General features: G+C 37.9%; 1 protein-coding gene across 4 annotated transcripts in view; it reads left to right on the forward strand.

Moving 5' to 3' along the window:
• The window catches only part of LPAR1 (lysophosphatidic acid receptor 1), a 410,361-nt gene that overhangs the window by 100,007 nt on the left and 284,949 nt on the right, over positions 1-25,405 (forward strand). For 2 of the 4 annotated variants that reach the window (XM_071217066.1, XM_071217070.1), the window contains 2 exons: positions 12,685-12,782; positions 14,219-14,414. The exons of 1 other annotated variant lie outside the window; for it this stretch is intronic. The gene's annotated coding sequence lies outside the window, so the exon portion shown is untranslated. The remainder of the gene's footprint in view (positions 1-12,684; positions 12,783-14,218; positions 14,415-25,405) is intronic. One more of the 4 variants, XM_071217068.1, reaches the window with a different exon arrangement.

Below are 25,405 nucleotides of genomic sequence, written 5' to 3' on the forward strand. Positions count from 1 at the left end.
TATCCTATGTTTTACATTGTGATTTACATTATTAGTCTGTTGGCCCCTATATGTTTTTGGTGTAATATTATATGTTTTATACCCATCCTTGTGTACTCTTGTGAAACACTTCTATTGCCCTCACAGTTATGTTGGTTCCATATATTCAATATCTATTTCCCCCTCCCCTTGGGGCCCACAGTGACAGTCAATCTTCATTTCTTGAGGAGCCATGTTCAGAGATACAACAGTGTTGATGGCTTGACTTGCTCAACTGTTCTAATGCCCTGGGAGTCACCATTTTTCTTGAGAGATACAGTTCCCTCTATTTGATGGCATTAGTCCTCCCCAGGATGTGGGTGTACCTTCACTCTCATTATATGGGTCTCTACCCAATGGTATAACCCACTCTGGCAAAATGAGCATTCACATATTCCCTAGGAGTCTGTCCTACATCAGATTATCCCCTTTAAGTATCTTAAACAGGTAACTTTCCTAATTATATTTTGAAAAGGTTTTCTCAGCATTATACTCTCAACCAAATACCTGACAATCTCCTATGTTTGTATGTTGCCCCACCCTCCCCCCAATTTCTTGGGCAATATTACCCATCCGCCCATCCCTAGTCCCCCTCAAGCCTGCAAAGCCCCACACAAAGGTAACCCTATGCCCCCATTTTATCCCTTCCTTGTACATATACTTACCTTCAGCTTATCATAGATTTCACCCATGTAGATGTCAGCTTACATCCTTCCTCTACCCCCTGATTTCCTGTAAGCCTATCTTTCAGTCACTAGCTCTCTGAGGCAGCTTGGTTTACTTATTTCATATCATTGAGGTCATGTAGTATTTGTCCTTCAATGCCTGGGTTGCTTCACTCAACATAAGGTTCTCAAGATTCATCCATGTTATCACGTGTGTTTGTAGTGTATTTGTTCTTAAAGCTGAGTAGTATTCCATTGTATGTATATACCACATTTTATTGATCCACTCATCTGTTGATGGGCATTTAGGTTGATTCCAACTTTTGGCGATAGTGAACAATGCTGCTATGAACATTGGTGTGCATATATCGGTTTGTGTCCTTGTTTTCAGTTCTGCTGGGTGTATACCCAGCAGTGGAATTGCTGGGTCATATGGCAAATCTATGGTTAGTTTTTTGAGAAACCTCCAAACTGTCCTCCAGAATGGTTGGATCCTTGTGCATTCCCCCCAGCAGTGGATGAGTGTTCCCATTTCTTCACATCCTCTCCAGCATTTGTATTCTTCTGTTTTTTTCATAGCTGCCAATCTTATGGGAGTAAGATGGTATCTCATTGTAGTTTTGATTTGCATTTCCCTGATAGCTAGGGATTTGGAGCATTTTTTCATGTGCTTTTTAGCCATTTGTATTTCTTCTTTGGAGAAGTGTCTGTTTAAATCTTTTTCCCATTTTTTAAATGGGTTGTTTATCTTTTCATTTTCAAGATATAGGAGTTCTTTATATATGCAAGTTATAAGTCTCTTATCGGATATATGGTTGCCAAATATTTTCTCCCATTGTGTAGGCTCCCTTTTTACTTTCTTCACAAACTCCTTTGAGGTGCAGAAGGCTTTAATTTTGAGGAAGTCCCATTTATCTATTTGTTCTTTTGCTGCTTGTGCTTTTGGTATGATGTTCATGAAGCCATTTCCTATTACAAGGTCTTGTAGATGTTTCCCTACACTGCTTTCCAAAGTCTTTATGGTCTTGGCTCTTTTATTTAGGTCTTTGTTCCATCTTGAGTTGATCATTCTTCTACATATGGCTATCCAGTTCTCCAGGCACCATTTGTTGAATAGGCCATTCTCTCCCAGTTGAGAGGGTTTGGTGGCTTTATCAAATATTATATGGCTATATATATGAGGTTCTATATCAGAACTTTCAGTTCGATTCCATTGGTCTGTGTGTCTCTCCTTATGCCAATACCATGCTGTTTTCACTACTGTAGCTTTGTAGTATGTTTTGAAGTCAGGTAGTGTGATTCCTCCAATTTCGTTTTTCTTTTTCAATATGTCTTTGGCTATTCGGGGCCTCTTTCCTTTCCAAATAAATTTCATAGTTAGTTTTTCTAGTTCCTTAAAGAAGGCTGTGTTGATTTTTATTGGGATTGCATTGAATGTGTAGATCAGTTTTGGTAGGATAGACATCTTAATAATATTTAGTCTTCCTATCCATGAACAGGGAATATTCTTCCACTTAATTAGGTCTTCTTTGATTTCCTTGAACAGTCTTGTGTTGTTCTCGGTGTGTAAGTTTTTTACATCTTTAGTTAAATTTATTCCTAAATATTTGATTTTTTAATTTACTATTGTAAATGGTATTTGTTTCTTGATTTCCTCCTGATCTTGCTCATTATTGGTGTACAGAAGTGCTACTGATTTTTGCTCACTGATCTTATAACCTGTGACTTTACTAAACTCATTTATGAGTTCTAGAAGCTTTGTTGTAGACCTATATATTTCTTTTTGTTGCATTCCCTGATCATGAATTTCCATTTGCTTTGCTACTGAACTGGTATTAGGGAAGATTTTAATAGTCAGATTTTCTATCCTGATATGGGGAAAACAGTTTTGTGACAGTTGAATGATAGGTCATATCCCTAAATTAAACCATGAAGTCTGAGCATCTTCAGTATATTTGAAGGCCTATTTTTATTACTTAAACATTAAGTAATATTAATACAAATATTAATATTTATAGTAAAAGTTATTAATGATGGGCACTATTGTTTTTTCCTAAGCATAAGTATTTTAAGTATTAAGTGAAATATATATATATATATTTAGGATAAGAGCCATTGGGTAAGTACTATATTTTATTTTGTTAATAATAGAAAGGAAAAAGGATAGAAAGAGGAGGCAGGCCTGAATTTAAATACAAGTACGTATGGCTCCAAAATTTGGTCTCTCCTTCACTATGGCACATCTGTAAGGCTTTTTCAAAGGCATTAAGCTATTTGCTGAGCTGTCAGCATTCTGTAAATTTTAGATAGTTTTATTTTAAATACAATACTTCTTCTTAAGAATGGAAGTATGGGAAACGGACTTTGGCCCAGTGGTTAGGGCGTCCGTCTACCATATGGGAGGTCCGCGGTTCAAACCCCGGGCCTCCTTGACCCGTGTGGAACTGGCCATGTGCAGTGCTGATGCACGCAAGGAGTGCAGTGCCACGCAAGGGTGTCCCCCGCGTGGGGGAGCCCCACGCGCAAGGAGTGCGCCCGTGAGGAAAGCCGCCCAGCGTGAAATGAAGTGCGCCCGTGAGGAAAGCCGCCCAGCGTGAAATGAAAGAGCAGCCTGCCGAGGAATGGCGCCGCCCACACTTCCCCTGCCGCTGACGACAACAGAAGCGGACAAAGAAACAAAGAAACAAGACGCAGCAAATAGACACCAAGAACAGACAACCAGGGGAGGGGGGGAAATTAAATAAATAAATGAATCTTTAAAAAAAAAAAAAAAAAAAAAGAATGGAAATATGATCTTAAAATTAATTGCTATCCAATGAAAACTAATAATTTTTGCTGGGTCAATAATAAAATTATTATAGTGACAGTAATAGAAAAAATTGGAAGCTATTTCGCATTTTAAAAACTGTTTTCACATACCCATATTTGCAATATATTTAAAAATTGAAATGGCGTTTATAAAACAAACTGTGTCTCTGGTCCTAATTCTGTTATAAAATATGTATATGTTCAAAATATATGTGAATATATGCATAGTCATATTTTCCAAAATGCACAACATGGTAGAATTATTTTTAGTTTTTTTAAAGTTTCTCTTTATTTAAAAAGTATATTATACTTTCTATAATCATTGCAATTAATTATGTTTGTATTTTAAAAATCTAAAAGTATTAAAGGCAAACGTCAGGCTTAAATTTTTTAAAAATGTTCAATGCATTTAATATATTCAAAACTTACGCATTTTATAAGAAACACATAAGATGCCAGAGTGCTGAATGGACAAAAGTTATGACATTTGATCCTCATAAAAATCTAAAGCAGGTCAGACAGATACTCTTCTACAGATAAAGAAACTGCAATTTGGAGAAGTTTGAGTGATATCCCAAAGTCAAGCAATTGGTAATATACAAAGCCAGAACCAGAATTAAAATTATCTGAATATGAATAGGCAGCTGTAGACTACTAAATCAATTAATATTCCACACTAAAGGACAAACATAGCCAAATAAAGCAGCTGCAGTCCCCTGCAACCAGAAAAATGACGAGAAACTGCTCTGGAGAAAATGAGGTTAGAACCTGGAAAATCAAGTGGTGATAGGAACCCCCCAGGTTGCTATCTGCAGATGGGTGTGCTCTTGTTCCTTGGAGCCAGTAGTGTGAGGACACCCTGAAAATCTAGGGAGGGGTACCCATGGAAAGAACAATTCTAGCTGACCTTTGGGCTGGGCGTGCTCCAGATGACCCCAATAGACACCAGCAACAACTGTGCTAGTGTGTCAGCCTCAGAGCCAGACTTTCTCCTGACTCACATAAACACAGCCCAGAGGAGCAGCTACAGAGCCAAGTCTCCATTCCCTACTCAAGAATTCCTGTTGAAATGGCTAGTTCTTTCAAATCCAGTGGCTTAAAATGGCTTACCTGGTTTTACAGATTTTCTATTACTCTCCTACATCTAGGTAGCAGCTTTCCCAAAGAAGCAGTCATCCCAGAGCACTTGCTAAGAAGTTCTATCCTAGAGAGAGGGGCACTAGAATAGATTAGGTTAGTCCCTTGGGTGTCAAGGTTTTTCTATTGTGCTGGACAATCAATCACTTGGCGCTAGGTCCATGCTGCATCAATATCTGGAGAACTTCCCAATGAAGCAGTAGACCCAAATACTCAAAGTGATCTAGGCTTAGATATACCAGCTTGTGATTCAGGAGGTGAACCAGGGCAGTCTGAAATGCATAGCCAGTGTTGGGAGTGGACATGTGAAATTTTGGATTCTGGCACTGAGAAGGTGAGCAACCTAGGACATTTTGGTGGAGATTTTAAGATGGTTACAGTCAGAGTTGGAGTGACAAATCAGAAGAGGAAGATGGGAGTAAAATACAGAGTGGTGATCAGCAAGTCAAGAATAGAGTATTTTGTGCCTTGTGAAGGGTGCCAGAAAAATGTCAGTACACAGCAGTGTTTGTTTTGCCTTGCATTTTTTAAAAAAAATGCTTTTCAGAATCCATTCTAGTTTGTTTTGGTGTTAGTACCAATATTTCCATTTGTAAACGAGCTTTATCTTTTTGAATACAGCCTAAAGGACAAGGAAGGGCAATTCTCTTTTTTTGAATGAAGCATGAAACTAGAACTACAAAAAATTAAATTTATTAGAGGTGGATGAAGTCCTTAGAGATAGACACAGCTATAATGATATATTTACTTCATAATTTATTTGCTGGGCCTGAGAATATGAGTTGATTTCTTTTTCCCTCCACCATTTTCTTGCAAAAATTTTCAAACACACAGCAACGTTGATTGAATGAATTTTATAGTGAGACCCTCTACACTCACTATCTCCATTCTATTCTTGTTGTTTTGTCATACTTGTCTTACCACGTAGTTCTCTAGCCATCTCTTTGCCCATCCAATAATCACTCTTATTTTTGATAATACAATTCAATGTAAATTTCAGGCTTCAATACACTGACTTCAGTATACTGTATCATGCATATCATTAACAAGAGTTGAATTTTTTTATAGTTTTTTCTTTTGATGTAAAATTTGCATAAAATGTAACATACAAATCCTAAGTGTTAATTTCCTGAGTTGTAATAAAGGCATACACTGGTGTAGCCCAAACTCCTACTAAGACAGAGAACATTACTTTTAGCTCAGAAAGGTCCCTTGAGCCCCTTCCTGGACAACCCATGATGCTGCCCCTCTGCCTCTTCCACTCTGATTTTTTTTCCCCATGGAGCTAATCTCCTATAATGGGGAAGCAATACACCCAGTAGGTAGCTACTTGGGTCACAGGGGTGTTAAAACATTACAGGAAATGCAACTAGATGGAGAAAATTGTATTTTGTGCAACTACTCTTAGGGAGAATTCTGTAGATGGCTGAAGAATGTTTTGAATGTTTTTGTTTGGAGAAGCTCTTGGGGTGGGAGGAGTTGGCTTCCAGGAAGCAGGACTTTTGTCACAGTCACTGGGTCTCTGGTTCTAGGACAGTGAGGGAAAGCCTGAGGACGGGCTGTGATCCTCCTGATGCACAATCAGCAGTTGCTGCTCTAAGTAGCAGCTGCACACACATCCAAATAATATCTATTTGAAGTCACACAGCCTGCAGTGTTACCATTCTGGAAGAGCCTGGAGATGTCTCTGGGCCTGAAGTGAAATAAAAATTTGTACGGAATAAATGAAGGGCAATTCTGTTTATATCACTTTAATTACTAACAGGGAGACCCAAACTAAGTCTAGAGTTTGACCATTTGCTGCTACAGAACATCTGACTGAGAAGATTAGAAATGAGGAAAAAGGGACTAGAGTTTTAAATTCACAGATGGCAGCCTCTGCGCAATGGAAGGAGGTGGACTGGAGGCTGGTGGAGACTGTCTGGCCTCCCTTTTCTCTATTCCCTTTCTCTAGACAAGATCCCATGATGGTCTGTGGTTGCCACAAACTTGTGTAACCACAGATTCTGGTATTTTCTATGTACTTGTCTGCTACTATTTTCTGCTTTAGCAGACAGGTGATCTGACCACATAGCACAATTCTATTTTTAGTTTACCCCCACAGAGGCAGGCAGGCTCCTTCATTCTTTCGAAGGGTTACAATTACCTGGAAAAAAAAAATGTGCAGTGTTGCCCAATATTAGAGCATTGCTCTTTTTCTTTTGGAAGTTTGTCATTCTTCTATTCCTTAAGGGCACCCTCTTTTTGTTGGTTCCTTCTTAACAACTTTCAACATGGCTGAATCAAGATGGTAAATGGATCTGGGGATTCTGTGACACTTGGGAACACGCAAGGAAGTTGTGGGCAGCTGACCACTACATAACCCCAATAACCTTGAGGTTTTTTGATTATGGCCCCAAATCCATGGAAGCAAACAAGAGACTTCATATATATATATATATATATTTTTTGCAAGTTAATTCTTTAAATTTTATCAGTCCTTAGAAAAATTCACAATTAATTAGTAAAAGTTGCCTTACTTTAATTGGCACTATTAAAACAAAAAGTTCTTTTTAAAAAGCAATCAAAAAACAAAAAAATTAAAATTAAAAAATTAAAAAGCAACCACATAATAATTCATAGCAATTTACAGGTCGATGTTATACATTTAGATACAAATGTAGAATTCACTTTTCCAGTGTTCCATTAATATACTATTCATATATATTTTTGCATATAACTTTAATTTATTACAGTAACTTCAGAAAAAAAGTTTGAGGAAAAAATCCATAACGATGTTACAATAACAATTGCTCTTAGCATTTTGTAATGTTAGCTCTCAGTATGTTTTATAGATTTGACTATGCATTATGTCCTCATTACATTTTGTGCTTTATATTGTTTTTATTTTTATTGTACCATCCTAAAACTTTTCCCAGGTTCCATCTTTAAATCATTATTTTCTCAGGGCTCCAAAATATACTCCTGAGCTAACAAATGGGATGATTAACGATTTTTCCACTAATGGTCATTTGAGGTTGTCCCCATTTTTTACTGGAGTAAATAGTACTATGATGGACACTTTTTTGCATAAGCTGTTTCTATGCTTTGGCACTTATGTATGTATATGAAAGGAAGCTAGTATTTGGGATTATTACTATTTGCTAAAGAGGATATTCCTTACCTTCAACACGTGCCAGAGTAGGTAGTGATGAGTAGAAGGCCTGCTTCCCAAGCCTGCTCCAGGGCTCTCCTCTCCATTCTACCAGTAACTCTAAGCCTTGGGAGCCTGTTTCACAGAAAATATTCTGCTGCCCTTTCACAATTTAATGCTTTAAATACGTTTCATTGCTTAAAAATATTATTTGCTATTTTGTTTTCATGATGCTGCCTCTTTCACTTTTCTAATTTAATTTTATATTGTGATTCCAAAACCTTTATAATGTGTCAATGGTTCCAATAATGGATATTTCTCCTTATCACTTTAATCGATGCTAGCACAGTTAATTGACCCTTTCTGCTTTTCATCCCAGAGTTTTAAGGCATTTTTGTTAACCTGATTTTGTTTTATTTTTTTACCCCTTTTTATGCTTTTCCTCTAAATTTTTGGATTGGTATTTTAGGATGAGTCCATGAAGTAGAAGTAGAATTACTAGGCTAAATTACACAAGGTGCCAAATTCATTGTACTTCCACCTATATTTGGTGTTTTTATAGCAAAGTTATTAATATAATGTAGTTTGAAATAGAGCTCAGTACAACAATCATAGGACTCTGCAGCAGGGAGACAAAAACGCATCTGGAAAAGTAGTTTCTGCCTCATGGCCTGCCCATTAAAATAATTTACTGGTTTGTACCCTGAGGTTGATGACCTCTACAGTTCTCAGAAGTAACACTTATCTTTAATTCTAAATGAAAGGATTTGAGCCTTCATTGCATTTGACCATAGGAAAGTTAGTCTTTTACCAGGACCCCTTCCCCGTGGGTTTCTGGCTTTCCCTGTAGGACATTCACAGGGACCGCAGATGAGTCCTAAGCTTCCCTTTGCCCTTGGGCCAATGGCCTCCCTCTGGCCTACCGCTCTGGTCTTTGGAAAATAACCTCTTATTGTTTCTTAACTGACTTCCTCAGGTCAGTTCTGCTCTCCATGTACGGTTTCATCTGAATATGGACCTAGGCCCATCAATTCATGGTCCAGAGCTCAGTACAGATCAGGCCATGACAATTAACAACCTATCAACAACACCAGATAACAAAGGGGAATTCAACATAGAAAAGAAAATACTGAATATTTCCAGGGTTCATTAACCAAAATTAACCCGAATCTACCCCTCGCCCCCAGCATCCTCTAGAGCATCTATCTTTTTACCTTCACTCTATTATCAAGTGGTAGGAGCTGATCTACATCTCCCATTTGGGGTGCCTTTGACCTTAGGACTTGCAAGTAAGTCCAGGCCCCTCAACTCCTCTACAACCCAAGCAAAGGGAAAAATCTATTTCCTTCTCAATCAGTTTTAGCACAACACCCCTGTTAAAAAAAAAAAAATCCATAGAAAGTACCTTTATCTTTACTAAAACCTCCATAAATTCTAGAGAGCAGACACTGAAAGATATTGAGATTAAGTTAAAAAAAAAAAACCTGCAAAACATCCACATAGAAATCTAAAAAAATTTCTCTATGAAATAAGTATTGTTTCAAAGTTGTAATATAATTATCAAAAGAGAATATGCAAATAATATATAATTCAATGTATTGATGTTACTCAAAGTATCATTAGTCACAGTCATTATGACTGTATATCAGAAAGTTCAAATAGAATAGATCTAAAGAATACTAGACTTAATAAAATAGTTCATTAAAACACTTAAATTTAAAAAGTATTTTCAGAATACTATGGTGTCTAATCATTTACCACAATAGACAACTAGAAAGTATAATGAGGAAAATCAATTTTTGCAAAAAGAAGGTATGTAAAGATAAGAAGTATGGGACTCCAATGAAGAAAATTATGAAATAAAGGATTAAAAATTTCTCTTAAGGTAGACCCCTATTATTTATACATTTATTCTTTATTTCCACACTATCCTTGCATATCTATGTTCCAGGGACGACATCTAGAATTGGGAATCCATGAATGAACAAGACAGATGTAGTCTCTGCCAATATGGAGATTACCCCTTCTTAGGCGAGAGAAACAGTTAAAACGTGCGTAGATAAATAATATCACAACTGATCAAAACTGATAAGTGAAATATATATGTAGGGTCTAGCTACATGTATAAAAATCATGAAGTGGAAGAAGTGGACACCTTTGAGGAATTCAGAGAAGCCCATTGAAGACTGAAGTGGGGGAAAGAATTAACTGGGACTGTAGAGGGGGGCAGGAGACCCTAATCATGTGGGGCCTTGTTGACTATTTTAAGGAGTTTGTCCTTTATTCTAAAAGCAATAGGAAGTTATGGAAAGACTTCATAAGGATTTAGAAAAATATTAATGACAAGAAGCAAACTCTATGTTCAAAAAAATGATATGGTTTCTGAAATTATAATACATCCATATATGGAATTCTTTTTTTATTAAAAATATTTGTGTATTGAGGGCTAAAGAGACCCACAGGTTCTATGGTCATGGCAGATGGGGTTCACTGCCAAGTCAGTTGTCCCTTCTTTGGAGCTGGTGTTTCTGCGTGATGGAGCTGGACTCAGGTGGGATCTCTATTCACAAGCCTTTCATGCTACTTTACTGGAATTGTAGTTGGTGCTGGGGCTTAAGATATATGTAGGGGATTTGAATCTCTGGACTGACAATATGATAGCCAGGCCCTGACCTCAACAGACTACAGCTCCTACACTCTGATTTATTGGACTTACTCCACTCAGCTAACATGGAGTTGAAGAATGTCAACCACCACACCATGGAGCCTAGAGTGCCTACAACTGAATGCAGGAGGATTGCATCCAATATCCATGTGGAATCTAAGCCCCCTCTTGACATAGATGTGGAATGGACACAACCAAGCCAAGGTCCACAGGAAGGAGGAATACAGTAAGGAGCAGAGTGGACTTAATGATAATTATTCATGAACTATTGTGGTTAATAATCGATAAAATGTGGCATTGATGTGGAAAAAGTGGCCATGGTGGCTGCTGGGTGTGGGGAAGGGGAGGAAGAGAAGAGATGTGGAGGCATTCTCGGGACTTGGAGTTGTCCTGGGTGGTGCCCCAGGGACAATTGCCGGATGTTGTATGTCCTCCCATGGCCCACTGGATGGAACGTGGGAAAGTGTGGGCTATGGTGTGGAACACGGGACATGGGTGCAGCGATGCCCGGAGATGTGCTCACCAGATGCAATGGATGTGACATGATGATGGGGGAGAGTGTTATTGGGGGGGAGTGGTGGGGTGGGGGCGGTGGGGGCGAATGGGGACCTCATATTTTTTTAATGTAATATCTTTTTTAAAAAATGAATAAATTGAGTGGAATTTGAAAAAAATAAAAATAAAAAGAAGGGGAAAAATATTTGTGTAGAATTCTTGATGTCATGGGAAAATGAAGGTACACAGCTAACATAAGATCCATTATTAAATGTGGTACCACTGTATTTAATATATGCCCATGAATAAAAAGTTAGCAATGGTGATCTATGGCTTGCAGTTCTCAATGAATCTTATTTCCTCCATATTTTCCTGAGGTTTCCACATACTCTCTAACAAGTGTACATTAATTTTGTAAGCCTAGGCAAACATTCTGTTCTTATTATTTCTGATCCCTTCTGAATGGGTAGCTTATCAAATAATTTATTTGTGGGCCAGTTACAAGTAAATTTTAGGGTGAAGCTTTATCATTTACTCTTGCTTTATTTCACTTAGAAGTATAGGTAAACCTAACCTAAATCCGTGTCTACAATTCCTACATTTGATAACTTGGTAACTTGTCCCTTAGCTGTGAACATGTGTGGGCACAAAGGAGTTAACACAGCTGGCTCAAGACTGCTGTCTTTTGGAAGGCCTGTGTGCAAGGATAGCTCTTGGGAACTTGGATTTTGGGAGGGTTGGGTTGCTACCATTCCCTGGTAGTCAGAGTGGTGCACTGTGCCTAAACTGTGCAAGCAACGTGGTTTCTGATGAACACCTGATTTCCTTCTGGGAGTCTGGGATTTGGTATGTGGTAGGCAGAGGGTACCTACGTGACCAGCCCCCAGTAAAAATCTTGGGTGTTGAGTCTCTAAAGAGGTTCCCTGGTAGAGAGCATTTCACTTGTATTGTCACAACTCAATGCTGGAAAAGTTAAAAACATCTTGTGACACTCCACTGGAAAACAACTCTTGGAAGCTTGTGTTTGGTATTTTCTGGACTTCTCTTTGCTTTTTCTTCAATTCCTTTGCTGCTAAAAAAAAATCATAACAATGAGTACAACTATATGCTGAGTCCTGTGAGTTCTCCTAGGAAATCATTGAACCTGGGAGTAGTCTTGGGGACCCCCAACACAATGTGCCACTAGAATCTTCATGTTGTTGGACCTCTTATCCCAGAATTGTATTTTCATTTGACTATGAAAAATCATTTAAATGTAAGGGTTTAAATGAGAAAAACCTGCTGTAATAGGCAACACATTTTCTAAGAATTCAACTTGAGTTTTGTTTCAGATTAACTCCATTTTCTTCTTTGACAGGGGGCCAGGCTGGTAGGTGAAGTAAATTTAATTGATATTGTATCTTCTTGTCTTCAGAAAGGCAAATGGCATGATTTTTCCAATATGCTCATAACCAACAAAGATATACTCTTTAGTAAATCTTAAAGTGAGATCTGTGGGTCTTAGTTTTAACTGCTAGTTATTGGACCCTGTCTGGACCTACTGGATCAGAACCATTGGAAATGAATCCTGGGAATTTAAAAGTGACTCTTAAATACACTAAGTTCTGAACACCTCTGTGCTAAATGTAGGAAACATACTAGAAACTACTTAATGCATAAGGAGATTTTCTAATTATGTGGCAGTCTGTGTCCCCCAGAAGTCCTGATAATCATTTTCATGAACTTGGATGATGATCTAAGGATTGCTCTTTCCAAATTTTCAGACATCACAGAGATAGCAGAGTTAATGAATACCTTGGATGACTGAATCAGAAGGCAATGGATAGGGACTAGATCAAGGTGAAATTTGATGGAAATAAAGGTAAGGCCCTGGACTTTATTCCAAGTATCAACTGCACAAAGGATAATATAGTAAAGACAGTATTGGCTCAGCAGCACTGATTCTGAAAAGGTCATAGGTCTTTAGTTAGTAGTCTTTGACTCAATGTCAGTCAACATTGTGAATTAACTGCCCAAAAGGGCTAACATGGTTTTACAATGCATTAATATAAATGAGGTAAATGAAATGACCAAGAAAAGTAGACTTATTTTAGGCCAGTCATTCCACATCAAATGTATTCAGTTTAAATGCCAAAATCTGGGAGGGTTATTCTTAAATTAATCTATATTCAGAGAAAAACAATGAACCTGAAAGAGGGAATTGAAATCATGTATATGTGGAAACATTGAAAGAAAAGGGATAGGTTTTTTTGGCATGAGATAGAAGAAGCTAGCATGCGGAAGGAGATGCATAGTTGGAGTGTTTATTATTTTATTTTGCCTTTTGATTTATTGTTTTTTATTATAAAAGTAATATATTTGCATTATTTTAAAAATTAAAAATTTAAAAAGCTTAAAAATGTGTTATTGAGGGGAGGGAGGGGGAAGAATAGATGTAACATGGGTTACTTTGGGGAATTCGGGATTGTTCTGTGTGACATTGCAATTATAGATACAGGCCATTATACGTTTTATCAAAAACCTATACAATTTTGTGATGCAAAGCGTAAGCTGTAATGTAAACTATGGACCATTGTTAGTAGTAATACTTTAATATGTGCCCATCAATTGTAACAAATGTACCACAGTAATGAAAGAGGTTGTGAATGGGGGAAAGTAGGGGAGAGGAAAGGGTGGGGTATATGGGAAACCCCTATATTTTTGATGTAACATTTATATAATCTAAAGCTTCTTTAAAAGTAAACAAACAAAAAATATATATGTTACGGCATTTGCCTTTTTTTTTTAAACTAGAGAAGTTGTAGCTTTACAGAAAAATCATGCACTCAGTTTTCCCTATCTTAACACTTTCCATTAGTGTGATTCTTTTGTTACAGTTGATGAAACAATATTATTAAAATTATACTATTAACTATAGTCCATAGTTTACATTAGGGCTCACAGTTTGTGTTGTACAGTCTTATGGGTTCTTTAAAAATTTTTTTTTCTAATAGCATATATACAACCTAAAATTACCCCCTTTTAACTATATTCAATTATAAAATTTGGTGGTTTTAATTGCATTCACAATGTGCTACCTCATCACCATCCATTACTAAAGCTTTGTCACTCCAAATAGAAACTCTGTACAATTTAAGCATTAACTCCCCATTCCTTACCCCCATACAAGCCCCTGGTAACCTGTATTTTAGTTTCTAACTGTATGAATTAGCAAATTCTAATTATTTCCAATCAGTAAGACCATAAAATATTTATCTTTTTTATTTGGTTTATTTTACTCAACATGGTGTCTTTTAGGTTCATCCATATTGTTGCTTTTATCAGAACTTTGATCCTTTTTATGGCTGAATACTATTCCATTGTGTGGATATATCACATTTTGTTTATCCTTTCATCTGTTGATGGAGATTTGGGTTGATTCCATCTTTTGGAAATTTGAAGAATACTGCTATGAACAGTGGTCTGTTCGAGTCCCTACTTTGAATTCTCTTAGGTAAATACATAGATGTGGAATTGCAGAGTCATATGGTAATTCTAGTTAACTTTCTGAGGAACTGCCAAACTGTTTTCCATGGTGGTTGCACCATTTTACATTCTCATCAATGAATGAGTGTTCCTATTTATCCACATCCTCACCAAAACACTTGAATTGTCCATTTTTTAAAAATTGTAGCCATTCTAGTGGGTGTGAAATGATTTCTCATTTTAGTTTTTTTTTTTAAGATTTATTTATTTATTTTTCTCCCCTCCCCCCCACCTCAGTTGTCTGTTCTCTGTGTCTATTTACTGCGTGTTCTTCTTTTTGTCCGCTTCTGTTGTCAGTAGGACGGGAATCTGTGTTTCTTTTTGTTGCGGCATCTTGTTGTGTCAGCTCTCCGTGTGTGCGGCGCCATTCCTGAGCAGGCTGCACTTCCTTTCATGCTGGGCAGCTCTCCTTATGGGGCACAGTCCTTGCACATGGGGCTCCCCTACGTGGGGACACCCCTGCATGGCATGGCACTCCTTGTGCGCATCAGCACTGCATGTGGGCCAGCTCCACACAGGTCAAGGAGGCGCGGGGTTTGAACTGCAGATCTCCCATGTGGTAGACGGATGCCCAACCACTGGGCCAGGTCCGCTTCCCTTCTCATTTTAGTTTTGATTTCCCTAATGGCTAATGATGTTGAGCATTTTTTCATGTGCTTGTTGATCATTTGTATATGTTCTTTGGAGAAATGTTCATTCAAGTCTTTTGCCCATTTTTAACTGGTCATTTTTGTTGTTGAGTTGTAGGGTATTTTTATGTATTCTGGATATTAAATCCATATCAGATATGTGGTTTCCAAATATTTTCTCCCATTCTGTAGGTTGTCTTTTTATTTTCATGATGAAGTCCTTTGATGTACAAAAGTTTTAAGTTTTGATGAAGCCCCATTTATCTATTTTTTGTTGATAGAGCTTGTATTTTGGTGTAAAGTCTCAGAATTCATTCCCTAACACAAGGACCTGGAGATGCTTCCCTATGTTTTCTTTTTGAAGTTTTATAGTTTTGGTTCTTATATTTAGGTCTTTGATCCATTTTGAATTAATTTTTATATGTGGTGTGAGGTAGGAATTCACCTTTATCACTTCTATTTCTTTTTTTTTTTTTTAAAGATTTGTTTGTTTATTTAATTTCCTCCCCCTCCCCCGGTTGTCTGTTCTCTGTGTCTATTTGCTGTGTCTTGTTTCTTTGTCTGCTTCTGTTGTCGTCAGCGGCATGGGAAGTGTGGGCAGTGCCATTCCTCGGCAGGCTGCTCCCTCTTTGGCGCTGGGCGGCTCTCCTTATGGGTGCACTCCTTGCGCGTGGGGTTCCCCTACGCGGGGGACACCCCTGTGTAGCACGGCACTCCTTGCGCGCATCAGCACTGCGCATGGGCCAGCTCCACACGGGTCAAGGAGGCCCGGGGCTTGAACCCCGGACCTCCCATGTGATAGACGGAAGCCCTAACCACTGGGCCAAAGTCCGTTTCCCTATTTTTGAATTCTTAATTCTATTCCATTTGTCTATTTGTCTGTCTTGTGAGTCCATGCTTTTTTGATTACTATAGGTTTGTAATATGTTATTTATTTCTCCCCTCATTATTTGCGCTTGCTGTGTCTGTTCATCTTCCTTGTTTCTTTTAGGAAGCACCTGGAACTGAACCCAGGACCTCTGATGTAGGCAAGTGGTGCTATTGCTTGAGGCACCTCTGTTCCCTGCTTTGTTGTATCTCTCATTATGTTTTTCTTCTTATGTCTCTTGTGTGATCAACTTGCCATACCTGCCTGTCATGCCAGCTCACTGTCTTCTTTAAGAGATACTGGGAAACAAACCAGGACCTTCCATGTTGTAGGCAGGAGCCCAACCACTTGAGCTCCCTGTAATATGTTTTTTCTTTTTAAAGATTTATTTTATTTATTTCTCTTCCCTTCCCCTGTTGTCTGCACTCTGTGTCCATTCGCTGTGTTTCTTCTGCCTCCACTTGCATTATCCGGTGGCACTGGGAAACTGTGTCTCTTTTTTTTTTATTGTTGCATCCTCATGCTGTGTCAGCTCGCCATGTGTGTGGTGCCACTCCTGGGCAGGCTGTGCTTTTTTCACGTGGGATGGCTCTCCTTACAGGGCACACTACTTGTGTGTGGGGCACCCTATGTAGGGGCACCGCTGCATGCAGGGCACTCCTTGTGCACTGCAGCACTGAACGTGGGCCAGCTCACCACATGGGTCAGGAGGTCCTGGGGATTGAACCCTGGACCCTCCATATGGTAGACGGATGCTCTATCAGTTGAGCCATGTCTGCTTCCCCCCTGTAATATGTTGTAAAATCAGGAGGTCTGAGTCCTCAAACTTTGTTTCTACTTTTAAAAATGTTTTGGCTATGCTGGGTCCCTTGAATTTCCATATGAATTTTAGGATTAGCTTATCAATTTCTAATAAAAAGGCAGCTGGGATATTGATAGGGATTGCATTGACTCTGTAGATCCATTGGCAGGAAATTGTCATCTTAACAATGTGAAATACTCTCGTCCATGTATGTGAGATGTCTTTCCATTTATTTAGATTTTCTTTGCTTTCTTTCAATAAGGTGCTGTATTTTTCAATGTACAAGTCTTGAACTTATTTTGTTAAATTTATTTCCAAGTATATTATTCTTTTTGATGCCATTGTAAATGATATTCTTTAAAAATTTCTTTTTCTTATTGTTCATTGAATGTGTATGAAAATACAATTGGTTTTAGTATATTGATATTGTGTGTTGCAACGTTACTGAACTTGTTTATTTACTCATAGTGTTTCGCAAATTCCTAAGATTTTTCTATATACAAGATCATGTCATCTGCAGATAGTTTTACATCTTCCTTTCCAACCTGGATGCTTTTTAATGTTTTTCTTACCTAAGTGCCCTTGCTAGGATCTTCAGCACAATGTTGAATAGAAGTGGTAAGAGGAGGTGTCTTGTTTTGTTCCTGACCTTAAAGAGAAAACTTTCAGTCTTTAATCCTAAGTGTGATGTTAGCAACATTTTTAATCTGTATCTTCATTATTTCTGTTCTCTTACTTATTGAGTTTAATTTGCTCTTTTTTTATAGCTTTTTAAAGTGAAAATGTAGAATTTTTTTCAATTTTTTTTCTTGTTTAAACAGGTGTTTAAAGCTATTTGCTTCCATCTAACTCTACTTTAACTGTGTCCCACACATTTTAGAATACTGTGTTTCATTTTCAATCAGTTTGGAATATTTTAAAATTTCACTTGTGATTTCTTATTTGACCTGTGGGTTATTTTGAACTGTGTTGTTTAGTTTCCAAATATTTGGGGACTTTCTAGTCAAGTTATTATTGCCAATTTCAAATTAATTTTATTGTGATCTGACAACTTAATCTGTAAGATTTCAGTCTTTTGAAATCTATTGAGACTCATTTCATGACCCAAGCATATATTCTATTTTGGTTAACATTCCATGTACACTTGAAAAATATGGGTATTCTGCATTGTTGAAAGGAGTATTTAATCAGGTAAAATTGGATGGTAATATTTTAAAAGTTTCTTAATGTGAAGTTTTGGCTAGTTATTCTTTTAATTACTGAAAGAACATTGTTAAACTTTCAACTGCGATATGAATTTGCCATTTCTTTCATTTTTATTTCATGCATTTTAAAAATCTGTTAATAACCATATACACATCTGATTGTCTATGTTATGAAATGAACTTTTATCATTATAAAATGTCCTTCGTTATTATGAAATATTTCTTATCTTTAAGTTCTTTTTGTCACATAATATTTTCTGTTGCCATTTTATTTTTAGCCTCTCAGTGTCATGATATTTAGAATGTGGTTCATATGGACAGTATTTTTTGAGTCTTGATTTTATCCACTTATATGATATCAGCCTTTTAGTTGGAGTATAGTGTGTATTTACATTTAATGAATTATTTATACAGTTGGGATTTAACCTACAATTTAACTTTCTGTTTTTTTTTTATTTGTCCCATAAAGGTTTTGCTTTCTCTTTTCCTTTCCTGCTTTCTATTGGGTTAATTGAAATTCTTTTATATTCCAATTTATGTTTTCTATTGGCTTTTTAAACTATGCTTTTTTGTATTATTTAGTAGCTACTAGAGATATTACAATATGCATCTATAACTTAGAACAGTCTTTTTAGAATTAATATTGTATCACTTCATACAGAAAGTAAGAATCTTACAACAGCATAATTCCATTTATCCCCTACCCTTTCTGCTATCACTATCATATATTTTACATCTACATTTAAGTCCTAATAATGATACAGATATTTTTGCTTTAAATCATCAGGTATCTTTTACAGAAATTAAGAAAAGGAAAAAAAAGTGCTAGCCCTTTGTGTTTACTAATGTATTTCTCATTTCCATGTTATGTACTCCTTTTGTCAAAACAACTTTTCCTCTAGTTTCATTTCTCTTCAGCCTGAAGATTATCTGTTAGCATTTCTTATAGCGTAGAACTGCTGGATACAAATTCTGTTGACTTTCCTTTCTCTAAAACAGCCTTTATTTCACTCTCATTTTTAAAGAATGCGTTTACTGGATAAAGATCTTTAGGTAGGCATGTTTTTTTCCTTTAGCATTTTAAGGATGCCATTTGTCTTCTGTTTTTCGTTGCTTCTAGTCGAAAATCAGCCATATTTGTATCATTGTTTTCCTGTATTTAAAGTGTCTTTTCTTCTGTAGCTGCTTTTAAAATTTTCTTTTTAGTAGTTTCACTATGATGTAGCTAGGTTTGTTTTCCTTTAATTTTTGCTACGCACATTTAGCCGGTTTCAGTTTGTAGGCTTGTAGGTTTCAGTTGCCACCAATCGTAGGAATTTTCAGCCTCAGGCCTTCAAAAGTTCTTTGACTCTCTCTCCTTATTCTTAGGGTGTGGCCCTTAATTAAGATCATGGTCCTTGTTCCTAATTCTTGATATTTCTCGAGTCTCAGCTGAATGTCTAGGGTTCACAGCAAAGTCTCTCAATTCTGGCTGGAACAGAGAGAAAACATTTCTTAGCTCGATGACCTCTCTTATCTCCAGTCAGCTCTCTGACCTGCATCAACTACTCTTTGCTGGACTTTGTAGAGTTTTTCCCTGTTACATAGTCCACCCTTTGGTCAGTAACCCAAAGGGTTACTGGGCAGCCCCATGCAGAATGCTAGACCTCTTCTCTATGCAGCTGCTTTTTCTCTTATATCATGCTCCACAAATTCCAGCTACTTCAATATCTCCCAAGCTCAGCTTCCTGCCTCATTATCTCAGTGAGACTGCCATGCTCTGCTTGGCATCACCTCTCTGCTCAGTCATCTGAAAATTGCCCCCAGGCAGCAATCCAGGGAAAATGTGAAGTCTATCTCATGCGCTCCCTTCTTTTGAGGATCTTGATCCTACGTTGCTTGTGGTCCAATACCTGAAAGCAATTGCTGTATATAAGTTGTCCACTTTATTATAGTTGTTAGGGTTGTCTGTCTGTCATGGTCAGAAATGAAGCAGATTTTTCATTTTTTAAAAACTTTCTATTGTAGGAATATACATGTAACTCAAATATTTTAATTTTAAATACTTTCAAGCGTACAATTCAGTTGTATTGATTACATTCACAATATGATGCGACCGTCAGCAACATCCATTACCACAACTTTTTTGGTACCTCAATGCACCCATTAAGCAATAATTCTCCATTCTTCCTCACCACCACCCTGCTGAACTGTATGTATTTCCTTTGAAAGCGTGCATGCCAAACAAAATATTCAAGGTATATTTTTGGTAATGTATAGTTCATGGGCCAGTGGTAGCAACCTCTGGTTAATATTATTTTATTTATTTATTTTTTTAAAAAGATTCATTTATTTTTATTTATTTCTCCCCCCACCCCCCCCAGTCGTCTGCTCTCTGTGTCCATTTGCTGTGTTCTTCTGTGTCCGCTTCCATTCTTGTCAGCAGCATGGGAATCTGTGTCTCTTTGTTTTTGTTGGGTCATCTTGCTGCATCAGCTCTCCATGTGCATAACTCCACTCCTGGGCAGGCTGAACCTTCCTTTGCACTGGGCGGCTCTCCCCATGGGGGTGTACTCCCTGCGCGTGGGGCTCCCTTATGCGGGGGACACCCTTGCGTGGCACTGCACTCCCAGCGTGCATCAGCACTGCATGTGGGCCAGCTCCACACGGGTCAAGAAGGTCCTAGATTTAAACCACGGACCTCCCAAGTGGTAGGCGGATACTCTATCCATTGAGCCAAGTCCACTTCCCTCTGATTATTTTAAATTCCAACTTTCTACCTTGGTCTCTCTAAGCCTTGGTTCCTTCATTTGTAAAATGAGAATAATGACACTTAACTCACAGGGCTATTGTATAAATGGATTAAATGAAATAAATACAAGCAATACTTAGCACATGATGCTCATTCAACACATGGAAGCTCATCGAGTTTTTTTTTTTTAGTTTTTTCTTTTAAAGAAGCTTTAGATTACATAAACATTAGATAAAAAATATAGAGGATTCCCAAATACTCCACCCTGTCCCCCTCCCACACTTTCCCCCATTAACAACATCTTTCATTAGTGTTGTACATTTGTTACAATTGATGAACACATTGAAGCATTGCTACTAACCATGGTCTATAGTTTACATTATAGTTTACACTTTGCATTGCACAATTTTATAGGTTTTAACAAAATGTATAATGAATGGCCTGTATCCATCATTGCAGTGTCATGCAGGATAATTCCAGTGTCCCAAAAATGATCCCTGTTACACCTGTTCTTCCCTCACCATCCCCTCAGAGCCTCTGGTGGCCACTGCCTTTATACCAATGATATAAGTTCTTCCATTGCTAGAATAATAATGTTTACTTTAGTCCATAGTTGCATTCCCCCCTTATGTTTGTTCATTCCTCAATCTTGAGGATTTGGGCATGTTTATGCCTACTCTGTTTCTGATAGAGAGGAGGTTATATCCCATGGGACAGATGGATGGAACTGTCTTGCTTGCAGTTGTGGATACTCTGTTTTTTCGGGTTGGGTGTTGTCTATCATCATCCTTTTGTTAGTTGTCCTGGGCAAGTCCAATGGACTGAAGAGTAGATGTTGCAGCTCTGCTGAGATTCAGGGCTCAACCAGCATATGAAAAGACCAAAGATTTAAGTTTCTGGGACATTTATTTAATGAGTATAGTGCTAGTTATAGGTTCAAACCAAAGGGGCAGAAGAGCCATGTGTAAGGCAATTATAAATGAGTTTAACTCTGTTACTTTGGGGAGCATATATTCCAAAGTAAGACCCTCTGACAGGGTGCTGATTTCCTGGGGTTGTCTGCCCTGCCTATAGTGTCTAGATGTCTCTAGAGCCCTCAGGAACACCCCTATTTGAGGCACTGTTTACTGTGGCAGCCAATGAGATCCTGCTGAGCCATGCATAATGACCTCCTGACTCACTTTGAAATCTCTTAGCCATAAAAACTCGTTTGTATTTAATATTTCCCCCTTTTGCTTCAAGGTACTTTTCTAGATGCATCACTAGTTGGTGCTTGGTAGTTATCCCTCAGTGCTAGGGAGGCTTATCCCTGGGAGTCATGTTCCACATTGGAAGAAAGTGGCATGTTTATTTGCTGAGTTTGACTTAGATAGAGGCCACATCTGAGCAACAAGCTCATCTAGTTTTATCCACAGCTTCTAGATCCACCAGCATTCCAGTCAAGTGGGTCAAGTCTTCTGACCACTGGGACTGATGACTCCCTTATTCAGAGACCACTGAATTTAGATCCTCCATGCTTCTCATTCCTTTTTAATCAGTCACAGACCAAGCAAAGAAGTTATCATGCTCGCTGCCCCTTGGACTAGTCCCTCTATATTCTCTCACCTCTCAATCTATTTACCATTCTCTCTATAGCCCCATGGCCAACAACATTGATCCCCCATATTCTCAATCTGTTTCCTGAGTATTCTCTCTATATTCTTGCCCTTAATTAAACCTGGATCTTTCCTGAGATAATCTGAAGCCCTCATAAATGACTGTGACTGTTTATTTTCACAAAACCTATGTACCTTAAGATCAGAAGGTAGACCTGATGTCTTCTTAGCACACCATTGACACTTCCATTTCTCCACCATCTTGTAAAAACCCTCCCCATGGACACTTACTCTGTTTAGCTTTATTATCCTCTACTCCATTGCTATCTATCATATACCAACTTTCCCCATCACTTCCCCTGCCATTTATCTCAAACACTGGCATGTGACTAATAACCTTCTCCATCCCTATTCCTGTCATCTTTCTAAGTTACCTAAACAGCTACATGGGTATCCAATTTTTTACCTGTAACTCTTGTCATCTTGATATCCTAATTAGTCATGGTCTCCTCGTCCACTCCACTCAGCCATGCACTTTCATGTTAATAATTAACACTTCTAACTGATCCACTTAAAAAATCACTAATTAATTAATCTCAATCTATGCTCATAATCTCCTTTCCTTAAAGTTGCTTGTTCAACATTCCCATCAGAATTTTCTTCAGCCTCTTCATAATGTGTAATCCAATAATTCTTCTAACTTCTTTTATTTCTCTCAATCTATCTACCTTCTTTTTTCCATTTCCCTCTTACATACAATCTAGAGTTTAAGGCTAATGATTAAAAAAACACTTCTTCTTGTAGCCAGTATTCCCTTGCATCTCTGTTTTGTTCATCACTTTGGAATGGCAAATCTCTGATTCTGGATTTAGCCACTTCTCTGCTCCTTTCATGTCTGTGCCAAGTACAGCTGGAGGAATTCACATGATAGGTCAGGGTGGTTCAACTCTAAAATCATAATCCTAACTTTAATTAGTCCCTATTATGCCTTTTTAATTTATTCACCCATTCTCCATAATGGCTATTTAAAGCCTCCTACTTTATTTTCTCCCACTCTTAAGTTTTGTACAACTGGGATAATTGAATCTTGTCCCTGCATTATATGATATATAGAGAAAAGTTTCTGGTCCCAGGACAGGGACAAATAATACCTTCTGTTCTTCAGTTTTAAGTGTGTGGAAATCCTCTAGCCACAGTTTATACATGAGCAACTCTTCCCAGTGCCTAGTTTTACAGAGTGAAGCAAGTTCTGACTTAGCACATCATTTGGCTCCCATAGTTTCAGCTCCTTTCCTCATAGGGCACCAAATCCCAGCCCTGTGGGCCTGCATTTTGTCTGGGTCCTCTGTCAAGTTCGTGACTTCAGCTCCCACTCAACACTATGAATTCCTTCTCTGTTTCTCGTACCTTAATATTGCTTCCTCTCCTTTTCCCTCTCCCTCTCTCTCCCTCTTTGACCCTTCCTCTTAAGCTCTCTATTTTAAAACATTTTTATTTGTAGTTATTTTTATAGCATTTATATTCATTTGGAATGGGAGGAAATAAACTTGAAGTGTGTACATTTTGTCTTCCCAACCTATATATCTAAACATCTCTTTTGTAGCAGATGTAATCTTACTTAATGTAATTTTATATTTGTGTAGTTATTGAATAATATCTATGTCCTCCCTAGACTCTAAGCTTCATTAGGGCAGTGACTATGTCTGCTTTTGCTCTCTGGTGCAGTTTGATATTATTAATGAATTCTAAAAAGGATATTATGTTTGTAAACTGGATATGACACCCTTTGATTGTATTAAATCCAAAGGTTTTACATTTACTTGATTAAATTAAGATTAGGGCTTTGATTCAGCCATGTCAGTAGGGTGTGACTCAGGACTGAGTCCCCACCCCCTTGGTGGGCTGATAGAAACAGACAGTAACTCAAGACGATACACAGGAGAAGACATGGAAGAGGAGAGACCTTGGTCATTTCTGTCCTGCCATGTGACAGAAAGGAGAAAGCTCAAACAGCTAAAGCCCCAGGGAGAGTTGAGCCATTTGCCTGATAGTTTGATGCTGAAGAGACCAGAGCTCTGAGGAGCTAAGAAGGCCTGGAAATAAACAAGCCCTCCAGGCTGTAGCTGAGATCAGAAGAAGCTGGACCCATGGAGGCCAAAGGGAAAGAGGAAGGCTGAATCTTCACAGAGATTGGCAACCATCTTGCTTCATCACATGACAACAGACTGGTGAGAAAGTAACTCTTACGGTACCTTGAATTCCAACTCTTTAGGCCTTGTAACTGTAAACTTTTACCCCAAATAAATACCTTTTATAAAAACCAACAGATTTTTGGTAATTTGTATCAGACCTCTTTGGTGGACTAATAAATTTATCATTGTGTCCTTAGCACAAAGCACAATTTTGGTATTTTATAAGCATTCAATTGTTGATTAAGTGAATATACATTGTTTTTATTACTACATATTAGAATGCCTTTTAGCAACCTGAACCATTGCTGTTCTTAGACCATTTCTCTTACATCCTCACTCCAAAACTTTCCCTCTCTTAAGACTCATGGTGTTTGTTTGCCATTTTAACCTTTTTAAACAATTTTTATTTTAAAGGAGGTACCAGGGATTGAACCCAGGGCCTTGTACATAGGAAGCAGGCACTGAATCTTACTTAAGCTACATCTGCTTCCCATGGATCAGCCCAATCTCATTATCTGCATCTTATATTTAGGTTTCAATCCATAGTTGTTATTTACAATTGTGCAAATACACTTAATAGATTCAAGAAACCACTCTTGAATCAATGAAACTGTCTTGGGCTGCAAGTAATAGAACACCCCAGTTTAATTTGACTTAAAGGATAAGAGAATTTACAACTCAGGAAGTTCAAAAATAAGGCAGTTTCAGCAAAACCCATCAGAGCCCAGACTCTGTTTTTCTGAAATTCCCTTGGACTCTCTTCTCTCTATATTGCCTTCATCCTTAAACTGGTAGCAAGTTGACTACAGTAGTTTCAGAAAAATCATCCAGATACTACAGCATCCATAGGAAGAAGAGGGACTGTCTCTTTCCTGTGCTGACTTGTTTTAGTAACAAAAACCTCTTCCAGATGCTCCCCAGCAGAGTTCTCCTTACA

Source organism: Dasypus novemcinctus, chromosome 8 (genome assembly GCF_030445035.2).
Source record: "Dasypus novemcinctus isolate mDasNov1 chromosome 8, mDasNov1.1.hap2, whole genome shotgun sequence".
Taxonomy (NCBI): Eukaryota; Metazoa; Chordata; class Mammalia; order Cingulata; family Dasypodidae; genus Dasypus; species Dasypus novemcinctus.